Source organism: Pollachius pollachius, assembly GCF_949987615.1.
Source record: "Pollachius pollachius genome assembly, chromosome: 5".
Taxonomy (NCBI): domain Eukaryota; kingdom Metazoa; phylum Chordata; class Actinopteri; order Gadiformes; family Gadidae; genus Pollachius; species Pollachius pollachius.
In genome coordinates, this window is record NC_136938.1 from 15381512 (window position 1) to 15393992 (window position 12481).

The 12481-nt window shown below is 40.1% G+C and overlaps 1 protein-coding gene across 3 annotated transcripts in view; it reads right to left on the minus strand.

Annotated features, from left to right (window-relative positions):
- myo9aa (myosin IXAa) overlaps positions 1-12481 on the minus strand; it is an 87033-nt gene that overhangs the window by 69066 nt on the left and 5486 nt on the right. The window lies entirely within an intron of this gene.

A 12481-nucleotide genomic window follows, 5' to 3' on the forward strand; every position in this document is an offset into this window, starting at 1 on the left:
TGTTTTAGGTGTGTGTGTGTGTTTTTGTATACGTGTTGGTTGTTGCTTTGTGTTTTTGGGGGATTTTGTGTGCTTGCTTCTGTGCACGTGTGTGTATTTGTCTTGCGCTGGGTGGGCATGGGACAGATGGCCAGCTCACTGCTGAAGGATTAGTAGGGGGATTTAGGGTGGTAGCGGTAATGAGCCCACTGGCGCATTGCTCTGGGCTCTCTGTTCATCTTCATCATCATAATAATATGGAGGTAGGTCGGACGATCAACTAATGGAGTGGATGCTTCTCAGCCAGTAAGACATTTCCAATTTATCACGTTCCAATGACATCAGGTCCCAACAAACAATCGTCTACATGGCTGAAAGCTCATTGGCCAGACTTGGGTGAAACCAGCTCTGCAACAGTCTGAACTCGAAATAATCACAGCATCAATATGGCCGTACTGAGCACAGTATAATGGAAAGACAGGGGGTCCAGAAATCAGGGTGGACGAGAAAAAGTAAATCAATCTCCTGTAGAAGAGTTTGCATATTTGTGTGAACAACAATAAGAGATATTTATAAAAAAGGATGGATTACCTCTAGCTTCATAGACTGTGAAAGCTACTTTATGCAGCCAAATGTAAAAGAAAGACCTAATCCTCAATGACCACAAACCCTAAATACACTGATGTGGTCTGTAGACTCTTAAATGTTATGACCCAGAATTATTCCACCTTTTAGAAAAGAGAATTACACTTACAATTTAAACTACATTAAGGTGTCCTAACAAGATGTGAGAAGGCAATAGAAGAGAGAAAAGGGAGATGGAAGAGAAAAAAGATAAGGTACAGAGGGAGGTAAAAAGAGTGACAGAAAAGTTGAATCGCTAAAGCATGATGTCATTACGCCTCAAGCCAGAGTGAGTGAGTGAGTGAGTGAGTGAGTGAGTGAGTGAGTGAGTGAGTGAGTGAGTGAGTGAGTGAGTGAGTTTAAACCTGTAGAGCTGTGATGGAGAAGATAAGCCGAGTACAGGCGTCCATTAACTTTTTTCTTGTTTCTGCACTAGTAGGTTTGTAGATAGTATAGCTGCCCAACTGAGAAATGTGCATTTTAGAATGAGTAAGTTATGTACTTCTATAAAGGTGAATGCTGCAGTGCCGGCCCTGGAAAGACCCAAGGCTAGCTATTATCTTGGAATCAAAGCCTCCAGGAGTCACAGGTAATTTGTGCTCACATCAATAGCAGCACGGACAAAATAAAATGTGTCACTGTGAATGAATGAATATTCAGAGAATATCACCAAGAATAATGCAATAGTAACATTGTACTGTACAGTTCTACAGGGATTAGAAAGCTCATACAAAAGAGGTAGATATAATCATTGTAAACAAGGAACTTCTACTCAACAGATCAAATGGAGACATTTACCACACCTTCTGAAAGCTGCAGAGATGGCATGGTAGGGATTACATAATTAATCCAATAACTGCCAGAAAATGACTTGCTTTGTGCTCCCTCTGAGTGACTCCTCCTGCCAGAGGAGTCACCTGAGAGTGATCTTCTAAAAGTGACACCCAGAAGCTGTACAGCCATGTGACTTAGCCCAGTCTATCGTTGCCATTGTTGGGGAAGGGTAAAATATCAAGTTTTGTCAGCTCTCCAGTACATGAAGTATTTTTTCCTGGGCGCAGTTATATTAAAGCTCGTTGGCTGAAGCTAGGCTGCCTCATCTGGGTGTGTAGGTTGAGGAATCTGTGCTCTTGTTCCCAAGATTGACCGCCTCTTCTTCATTTACATGACAAGCCGGACAGTTGTAGAGAATTCAACTGAAACCCCACTGACAAAGTGTTACGACTACAATACAACTGTATTTGCTTTCGCAATTTGCCTTCACCAGTTGGACCATTTCATGGGGGGACCTATTCTTTGCTTTAAGGCGTATGAATCTCATGCAAGTCAGAGTGCAGCCTGAGCCCTGAGGTGCTGAAGGCAGGTCTCTGACCACTCTGGAGCCTAGGCTCAAGACCAAAGACAAGTAAACCTGCCCTGTCTGAGCCCTTGAGGCAGGCTGGAGCACCCTGACGGATGTTCTCAACCAATCACATTTTACTTGCCTGACTTCGTTCCATGGGATTCCAACCTGCCTACCACTTATAAATTAATGAAGTGGCTGATTAAATGCAAGTTAGCATGTTGTGGCACTTCTAACAGGTACACACAAAACAAATATATTATGTATAAAATATGTCATTAATAGGAATGTTAAGGAGGGCTATAACCAAAATGGGAATAAAAAAGGTAACGTATTACCATAGACCTTTACATTCCTTCATTTGAAGAAACTAATTTCCCGTTGCCTTTAATAGAGCTAAACATGGACAACTTCAAAACAGCCACTCTCCACCCCCCATCCCCCCAGACGTTCTCAAGCCGAGGAAATTGCCCTTTTGACATAAACCCCATACAGCACAGCCGGTCGTAAAATTAACTACAAACAGAGCGGTTGACGTAAACAAACAACTGTTTGTGATATGTCAAGATTTAGAATCCCCAAGTTCATCTACATTTGTAACGGCCTGGTGGTTGAGTTTATAGAGAAAAACTAAACAATATAAGAAATTAGGTTTCTAAATCAGTAAGCGTCTCCAAGAGATAAAGCTTCAGCGGAGGAATGCCCCAAAGAGCGATTCAAACACTCTGTTATTGTATATATTGTATGATATAGGACTCATCAACAATACTTAATTGTATTGACCACAAAAGTATTTTTTTTGTTAATTTATCTAACAAATCAAATCACCCCTAAGAAATAGCCTTGCAGGAGGGAGGTTAAAATGAGAACTTCTCCCACTTCCGAAAGGTTTATCATCTCTTTGTCTATTAGAGACATTTACATTTACATTTACATTTACATTTAGGGCATTAGCAGACGCTTTTATCCAAAGTGACTTACAATAAGTGCATTTGTTACAATAAGTACATTTGTCATAAGAAGTGAAACAATATATCGCTGTCGGTACAGTAAAGATGTTCATAGAACCAAGTGCAAGTATTACAATCGCTAGGCTAACCCATTCCCTGTGTAAAGCAACGATAGCAGCTACTGTAGATGCCACACAATTAAGTACCTTGAATAAGTGCAATGTAAAAGTGCCAGGAAGAACAACATTCAATGGTGGCTGTGCATTGGTTTCTATGCAGAGTCGAGATGAACTCTGAACAGGTGAGTTTTGAGTCTTTTGCGGAAGCTGGTGAGCGACTCTGCGGTCCTGACATCGGTAGGGAGGTCGTTCCACCACTGAGGTCCCAAAACAGAGAAAAGTTGTGACTTTGCTGATCGACCTTTGCTTGCTCTTAGCGATGGCGGTACCTGACGTCCAGCTGAGGTAGTTGAGCGGAGGGATCGAGCTGGGGTGTGTGGCTTTACTAATGCTTGGAGGTAGGCAGGGGCAGTTCCATCGACTGCCTTGTATGCCAGTACCATCATCTTGAATCGCATCTTGAAAGATGCGAGCTATTACAGGGAGCCAGTGGAGGTCTATTTTCATAGAGACAGGTAGAGACACGGCCTATTTTCATCAGTGAGGATGCTAGATCGGTAGCTGGTGGAAAGACCCTGACATTGAGAGCAGAGGAGCTGGTGCAATGTCCTCACAAGATAAATAAATATAAAGCAGCCCAAAAATAACACTTCACCAGCAGTGAGAGGAGACTGCAGCTGTATTTAGACCAGACCCCAAACAATGACACAAATTCCCTGAACAAATCAAAGAGCTTTGTTTTGCTCAGACAGTTGATCAATAACCCAACATCACCATAAAAATGTGTCGACTTAACCTGGTACACAAAGGGAGGATATAAAATTCATGGCCTGGTTTATTAAGTGGTTTAATAACATGGCTGTTTAATTAAACCATCATTTAAATAAAGGAACGGTCTTCCTTTATTTGCCTCACTTTTATGAATGAGTGCAAACTGGGGTGAATGGAAATGTAAAGTGCTGTGGGCTGACATTGCAAGTCAACATTTCTGTAACATTTGAGCTCTGGCGTCATATTAAGCCACATGAATGCAACTTCAGTACCACAGCATGTAATTAGCCTCAGTTTCCCTATTTCCAATAGACAAAACGACTGCCTGAATGGCTAAACGTCGGAACAACGAATGACACAAAGGAGGCACACCCATAGACTGTAAAAGATGATAAATGATGGTATCACCCATTGGTTTACATGATTGTTTTGTGGGTGTAGATTTGCAATCGATGGATGGCGCAATTGTTTGGAGATCAGCACTTGAAACGATACATATTTGGCACATTTTGGGCAGGAATCAAATAGCCGCCTGGCAATAGTCAATGGCCAAAACGGAATAATATTCAATCCGTTATAACTTTTGAATTAAATAAAATTTACCAATGGGACTTCATAGTAATATGTAATGTAGAGATAAACTAGCAACTGCCATCTGAACAAAATTAAGAAAAAGGAAAATGTAAGATAATGGATCTCTCTGCATCCATCCATCCATCTCAAACCAATTAGAGGAACTACCTGATAGGGCCTTTGCCATGTTTTCACAAACAGGCAGTAACGGATGCTGTTGGGCCAAAAACAACACAACGGTCAGTAAGAAATGCCATGGCTGCTTAGCTACTCGTTCTTCTATCGCTGAAATCATCAAACTAAAATTTGTTTCAACTTCATCTGAACAATTGACTATCGGATGTATTATCCCACAAAGGCGATTAGTAACAATACCTTGGAAAGGTATCGTTGCTATATCATGCCACATGTTCAACCTCTTGGCCCTTCACCAGATTAAGCTGAGGAAAAGAAGAGTTGAGACAAGACCCAAAGACAAGACTGAATTATTGAGAAATATTTTCTGTAATAAATGTAATTTCAAAACCAGAATATCGGGTCTGTCTAAGTTTATTGCTTTGATTAAGAATCACAGAGGGATGAAGGCAGCTTAAGACTAATTCCAAAGGGGTGGAGTCATATTGGAGATTCTCATCAAGTAGTACAAGAACAGAGGAAAAAGTTTTGGATTAGCTCAATGCTCTGCAGTTTTCAAATGTGGAAATTAAATTGTGGTTTCGTAAGCATGTTAATGGTAATCCGGCAATTATTGTGTTGTTTGTCAAGTATCAGAAAATGCCTGCGCTAAAAATCTAGGTCAGATATTAACTAGTTGCTGGATTTGCACATCAAAGCAGTGCAATAGATAGCATCTGTGTTTTAAAGGGTGTTAAAGGGTCATAGTTCCAAAAGTATCTCATTGGTTAAGTCAGAATTCATAACCATGCGAGGCCAGCTAGTTGGCCATCTCCCTGATAAGAATAGGAAAACTGAAAAATGCATCTGTAGTGTCTGTCCACTATGGGAGACAACAAATATCATAAATACAAATAAATTAGCAAACTATATGGGTATACATATTTGTTGAATATTCCTCTGTATTAACTGTATGACTATCAGATAAATGCATCTTGGACTGAACAACAGGAAGAGGAGGAGGGGGAGGAGAAGGAGAAGGTGGGGAGAGCAGTTGCATACATGAGAATTGCAGAAAACAAACAGAATCAGAGATTGAACTTGAACTGGAATAGAAAAACAACAAGAGAAAAAGAAAGAGAGAGAGAAGGGGGTGGTATTGGTTTCCTGAAATCTGAGCTGTGGGAAAGTGATTGAGAGCCAAAGTAATACGAAAGGAAAGAAGTAGCAAGAAATGTAGTAAGAAATGTAGTTGTACAAAAGTATGAGAGTATTTGTCCAGCCTTGAACAGACCATGCATACCCTAGAGTCCAATAGTACTAATGGCTCAACATAGTTAATTGTCACCTCTTACTTACTACTTTCACCATAGTATCCCGACTAGAGGCACAGATTGGTCAACTTGTTCTCTACTCAATCTACTCAATTAAAGAAGCTCCATAGAAAAACAATGAAGGTAGCAAATAGGGTCTATATATATTATATTTCGAGAAAGTGCACAATTTGTTAGAGAAAGTGGTGACTTGATCAATTTAAGAAAAGCAAACTTAACAAAGAGCTAACTTTTTCATTGATAATTAGGAGAAAGACTGTCAATAACATTTCGTGTCCCATATTTATACTGTCTCCATCACACAGCCTTCGGTGAGGCTTTCAACCCCAGTGGCCAAGCCTTGTTCTGCCTTCTTGACTTTATCCAGCACTCTAGGTGTCCAACAGAAGTAAAAAAAAAAGTAATAGGTAGCAGAGCTGACAACATAGTATGAAGCAGGGTATGGAACCCTCCTCATAACAGTACTGCACTAAACATTCCCTCCCCCACAAAATTCGGCAGGAGAAAGATTGAGAGAGGGAGGAAGGGGTGGAGGGAGAGAGAGATGAGGGAGATAGGACAAAACAATAGGAGGTTTTGTGTGTTTGCTTCCCTGAAAGGCAAACTACAGCATGCATGCAGACTCAAGGGGTTGTCCTAGTTCTACTAGAGAGAAGAAAACACCTGGACATCACTGAAGACGGGCTAAAACAGGTCTGTACTAGAGTCAATGTCCACACTGTAATTAACAAATAAAAACAAAATAAAACCCATCCACCTGGATGGGTCTCTCTTTCTGCGTTTACACATTGAGGCAGCAGAGAATTCCGGCTGGTCATTCCTCGGTCAAGAGTAGGCCTAAGATTATCATTTCATAAAAGACTGAACACCGACGATGGCAGTGCTTCCAGACTGGATGGAAAAACATGGTGCCGCAAGCCTGTGGACGTGAGCACATCAAAACAAAATATGTGGGCGCAGTTTAGCCCTGTGAGGGTGGCAGAAAACAAGGGTTGGGGAAGGAATAGGGAAGAAGGAGGAAGAGGAATTCCTACAACCAACTGCACCAGCGCCAAGGAAATAATGAATTACCAGAAAGTCATAAAAGCCTGCATTATCCAACAGCTGGGTTTTATGCGTGTCCCCATCGCACCCCTTGTATCCTTCAGTAATTAAAACCCATCCGATTTTTCAGTTAGTAAATAAGATATACTCAAATGCCTTCATCATCAGAAATAATAATACATTTTAAGCTAAGTTGTTACACTGTGAATAGGGATCAATATTTGCCAAGACAATCTTGGTCAGCCATGTCCTGGCACACTGATTAGAGGTCAAATTTTTGGGAAGTTATTAATAAACTAATACCAAATGTTTATATGAAAAGAACACTGAGACGGTTAAGGTAAACAGGATTACTCCTCTATGTTCGCAACGAAGAAATCTACTTCCTGTGTCAAACTCTCTTGACAATGGCCGCACCAAAGGGTGAAACAGGAAGTTTGTCAAAGGGGGGCTTCTCCATCACAACACTGCCATTGTTTTGTTTTCTATGTCTATTATTTGATCACCAAAATAGGCCAATAGAACAAATGTCAAAAAGTATGTGACCTCAATAAAAAGCGATGCGTGCCAGCTTGAAATAAACATGTTGAAAAACAATGCCCACGTTGTACGTGCAGAACTTCTATGATAAATTGATCACACAACTCACACGAGCAAAACCCCAAAAGGGGTTTGTTTCTTACGTCATTTTCAACACACCACTAAAACAAACAGCATGCAGAACTTTTCACACGGCTCTTACATTTTTTTTAACTGCAGTTAAAAGGATAAACTGCAGTTAGTTATTTTGACAACCTGTTTGAACCAAATACGTTGAAATGGTAGAATTGGTTTTCAGGCTTCTTAAAGGGCTATTGTTCCAATATCCGTTATAAGAAATCCATTAGACTAAGACGAAATTCAATTAATAAGCAAGATCTGTATACTGAGCGTACAGACATTCCGCATGGGAGCAGCTAAAACTCCAAGTATCACAGTGGCAGTCTGTGTGTCTGTGTGTGTGGGGAGGGAGGGCGGACAGATGAAAGACGAAGACAGGCCATAGTCTAGGCAGAATTTCTGAAAATGTGCTACATTCCACGCGACTTTCTGAATAAAATAGAAAGATTACAACCAGTACAAGTACAGGTACATTGGAATACATGTTAGTTATCCTTACAATTATTTTGTTCCTTCTCTACTTTTCCCCCTCAGTTATGCAAGGGATAATGGACAACACGCCGTTCGACTATCCAAAGTTAAGTTAAGTCCATTATCCCGCTTATTCTACTGTTGCCACATATTAAATGTTTACTAGCCTACTGATGCAAATTTGACAGAACATGGCTATTTCTTTCTGAATTTCCTAAACTCAGAGCAAACCATTTCTAGATTGCTATGGTTGCTATGTTGGAACATTAAAGCAAAATTGCGAATTGATACAAGACAGTGAAAAAATGGGCGTGCAAATATTTGATGTGTGGCAACAGTAGAACATAACTGAGGGAAAAAAGTAACAAAGGAACAAAATAATTGTAAGGATAACTAACATGTATTCCAAAGAACCTTTAATTGTACTGGTTATAATCTTTCTATTCTATTCAGAAAGAGTCAAATGAAATGTATAGAAACTTGACAACACTTGCCAGAACACTGAAGAGGACCGCGAATAAGCCGTCACTGTAACTTCTACTGGGATATAGTTCATTGAATAAAACCATGACCTATGGATTTTCTAGTTTTGGGATCTTAGTTGATTGACACCTTCTTTATCACTAATGAACACTTTTTTCTCTATACTTATTATACTTATATTTCTCTATACTCTATACTGATTTTCAAGCTGATTATTGACACTTGATCTAAAATCAGGACAGGATGTTAAATTCCCTATGTGTGAAAACCTGTGAACATTTAATTGAAGTTTGTAACTTTTTGTACATTTGTTTATACATTTGACCTCAAAAAAAAATACAAAGTAAGTAAATGTAGCCTGATGATATTAACGATAGTAATAATATTAATAATAATATCTGAGTAATTATTCATAGTTAAAAACAAGTATTTTTGCGATATCTAAGCAGTTTCTTCACATTACATCTCAAATCTGAATATCGCATCGAATTTCCCATGTAGGAAAACTTAAAAAAGCACAATTAATTCATGTTTGTACCTTGTTTAGTCAAAAAGATATACTGAAAAATTGATTTCAGCCTGGCTGTGGCGGCCATGTTGGATTTCTCAATTTAGAGGCATTTTGGGACATTTTTGAGCTTCATATGCAGCGGATTTGGTTTCAGAACCCCTTAACACCCGTAGAAATCTTGTATATTATAGATTTTCAAAAAATGCCTTTGGGGTTCAGATTTTGTGAAAATTGACCCTGTCTACGAGAGGAGCAGAGGAAGGCCAGGCGGGAATCCCTAGAAGCCATTAGTGCCCCGGATTATCACACACACACCATCTCCTTCCCAGAACGGTCAACTACCTGGGGGCTGATGAGCCCTCGGCCCTCGGGGTGTGGTGGTGGTTCAGTCAGAAAGTACAGGAGGAGGTGGAGCCTAGAGACTTCTTGTACATGGGCTCAATAACAGACAAACACGCTGAATTAACAAGGAGGACTCATCTCCGCTTTGACAGCTGAGTGGAGATGAGTGTTAATGACTGTAACTAACTAGGTACGCAACCTGGTGCCAAGAACAAGATTCTGCCAAACCCCTGCTTGTGATCTGCTGGGCGATCATCGATGAAAACACTGGTCTACTTTTTTAGCCTGGGGCTATTTACTTATCTTTATGGTTGATTTGACTTTGTAAAGTTTAATCAAATTAGACTGCTAGGGTGTACATTTCATTGATATCTTGATGCCCTGAGGGAAAAGAATGAGTACAACGAGTTGTGACATACATTTTCTACTAGTGCCCTGTGCATTTCCCCAAAATATATTGTTGCTACCTATACACAATTAAGAGAGGAAATAAACCAATGTAATATATTTAGAATTATTTACATTATAAACCTGAATAATAATGGAAACAAAGTAAATAGGCATAATAAAAGGTAGAAGAAAAAACGATGTACAATATCTGACAATATGAAGCAGATAGAAAGCATGCAAACACCAGAGCAAATCAGTCTATAAAATAATTTCAGAACAATAGAGAAAGGGCTGCATTACTTCACCCTATGGGAGGTTACATCTCGAGGGCTACTAACAGAACCCCTCTGAGCCTGATCAATAGGAAATCGGATTTGAGCGGCTTTTCGGATTTCCACTAGCTCAGAGAACACTGAGGTAGGCAGTGAACCCACAGAAAGGTAGCAGCAAAGTGCATGTGAAGTGACTCAGCCGTTTTTTTATCACCCAAATTGTTGGCGTTTTCTTTCACATTTGTTTTCTTGATGTTTCTTTTTTTTGATCAACAAAAAAATACAAGTTGATGCTAAGACACACACACACAATTTTAAGACACGATGTCATGCACATCTGCTTAACGCATTAGGAGGAAAAGAAACACAGGCGGTAATTACAGGGCAGTGTTACCAAGACTCTTGCTCTCGTTCCCTTTTCAACATAGGGGGGTCTAGGGACATTCGTTTGCACATGTTTGAAATCCGAACCTGGTTGAGAGGAGCAGGATAGTGTAGAGGCAGCAGGAGGTGGTGCAGAATGTACGTCGGGGGGCATCATGAGGTAAACTGTATGGAAAGTACGGTGTATGAACATCATCTTTCTTTTAAAGTGATTGTTAGTTAACTCACTAACAGCAGTCAGCACTCAGCTGTGTGCACTGAATCAACAGGGGGCTCTCCTTGGATGACTGGAATGTCAATGGTTTCAATGAAAATGTCTCCAGTGAAGCATCTTGGGTGATAAATAGGAAGGCAGAGTGAAAGCAAACAATCAGACATGGCCGACAAACATGAAAAGGGTTTCTGATTTGAGTTGGAATGAGATCATTAGCATAGTGAAACCATCCAGACTTTCAATTTTCATGATAAATCTGGTTGGAAGTACATCGTTCCCAGCTGCTCTCATCTCATGACGAAACACCTGGAATGGGATGCACCGAATCTGCATTATTGCGTAGAAAGGCCCTGACACACCAACCAGATTATCCGTCGTCGGACAGTCTGGCGAGATCGGTGACCTGAGTCTTTTTGGTGTGTGCTGTGCGATTGGCCGTCCTCAAAGTCGTTGGTGATCTTTTCAAGCCCGTCTGGGCTATTTTCCGCCAATTGCACACATTGACCCAAACGGTCCGACTGCCTTTTCTGCCAACGATCGGCAGAAAAGGCAGTCGGACCGTCAGAATGGTGTGTCAGGGCCATAAGGCTCATAAGGAGGATATAGGAGGATGGATATTGCATTGAGGTACAGTAGATAGGCATAACAATTCATTCATGATGGTCTCTCAGTCTAGGTGGGAAGTAAAGCAAAACACAGTCTTTTAAATATCCAATGTGGTTATGTTCAAGTTAAATGCATGTTAGATTTAAGACTGCAGTCATGTAGAGAAAGTATGATTTGCCAGACCCTTCTGCATGCCTCAAGAGCAACAAAATTATCTTCTTCGGTGTGCAGAGTTAATGCTCTAGAAGGTAACATCCAGGAATATCTTGAGCTAAAATCTTTTAAAACCGCTTTGAGAGAAAAACAATGACTCTCAATACAGTCAGTACTTACTATACAGAACAAAAGAGCTTACTCTACTTAGTCAAACAATGTTGCATTCAATCAGTTGAGAAAATAACCCAAGGGTACTTTTGGTCTTCAGTTAGGTGAGCCAAGATTCTTTAGTCATTTAGAAATCTGAAAGAGCTTTCAGCATTCACTTTCTTTGAGCTCATTTGGGCCATTTGGTGGTTACTTCACCTAGGTGATACAAACAATTATATACATGACTCCTGGGTCAAGTCATAATAATAGTCTCTTTAAATTCCCCAACAGTTCTACTAGGTGAATGCAGCATGTAAAATTCAACTACGTTTTCTTCAAAGATGACTGGCCCTCTATCATGATTTCCTCTAGATATTTCCAGACGTTGAGGGGAGTAAAATTCATTCCATCAAAAACGACTTTTTGCTTCTTTTTATACAATGAAAAAATGCTCAAGAATGCTTAAGTACACAATCAGTTACGATTCTTATTGTCATCCTCACAAACTCATTGTACTACTAGGCCTATTCCTTGGTTTCTTGAAACAACAAGAAACAATAGCCCAATATCTGCATGTGGGCCTAAGTTTTCTATATATTATTCATTCATTTTTGTTTATTTAACCTCGGAAAACACATTGAGGGAAAAAGACCTCCTTTACAATGGTGCCGAGGTTACAGTGAAGGTTAATACATCTGGTAAAAATAAATAAATAAAGTCAATAATACAATTTCAACGTTGCAAGCAACCATGATGGAGTCCTACTGTATGACTGACCTTATGACCGACAGCATGAACATATGACCGACAGTATGACCGTATGACCGACAGTATGACTGACAGTATGACCGTATGACCGACAGTATGACCGAAAGTATGACCGTATGATCGACAGTATGACCGACAGAATGACCGCCAGTATGACCGTATGATCAACAGTATGACCGTATGATCCACAGTATGGCCGCCAGTATGACCGTATGATCCACAGT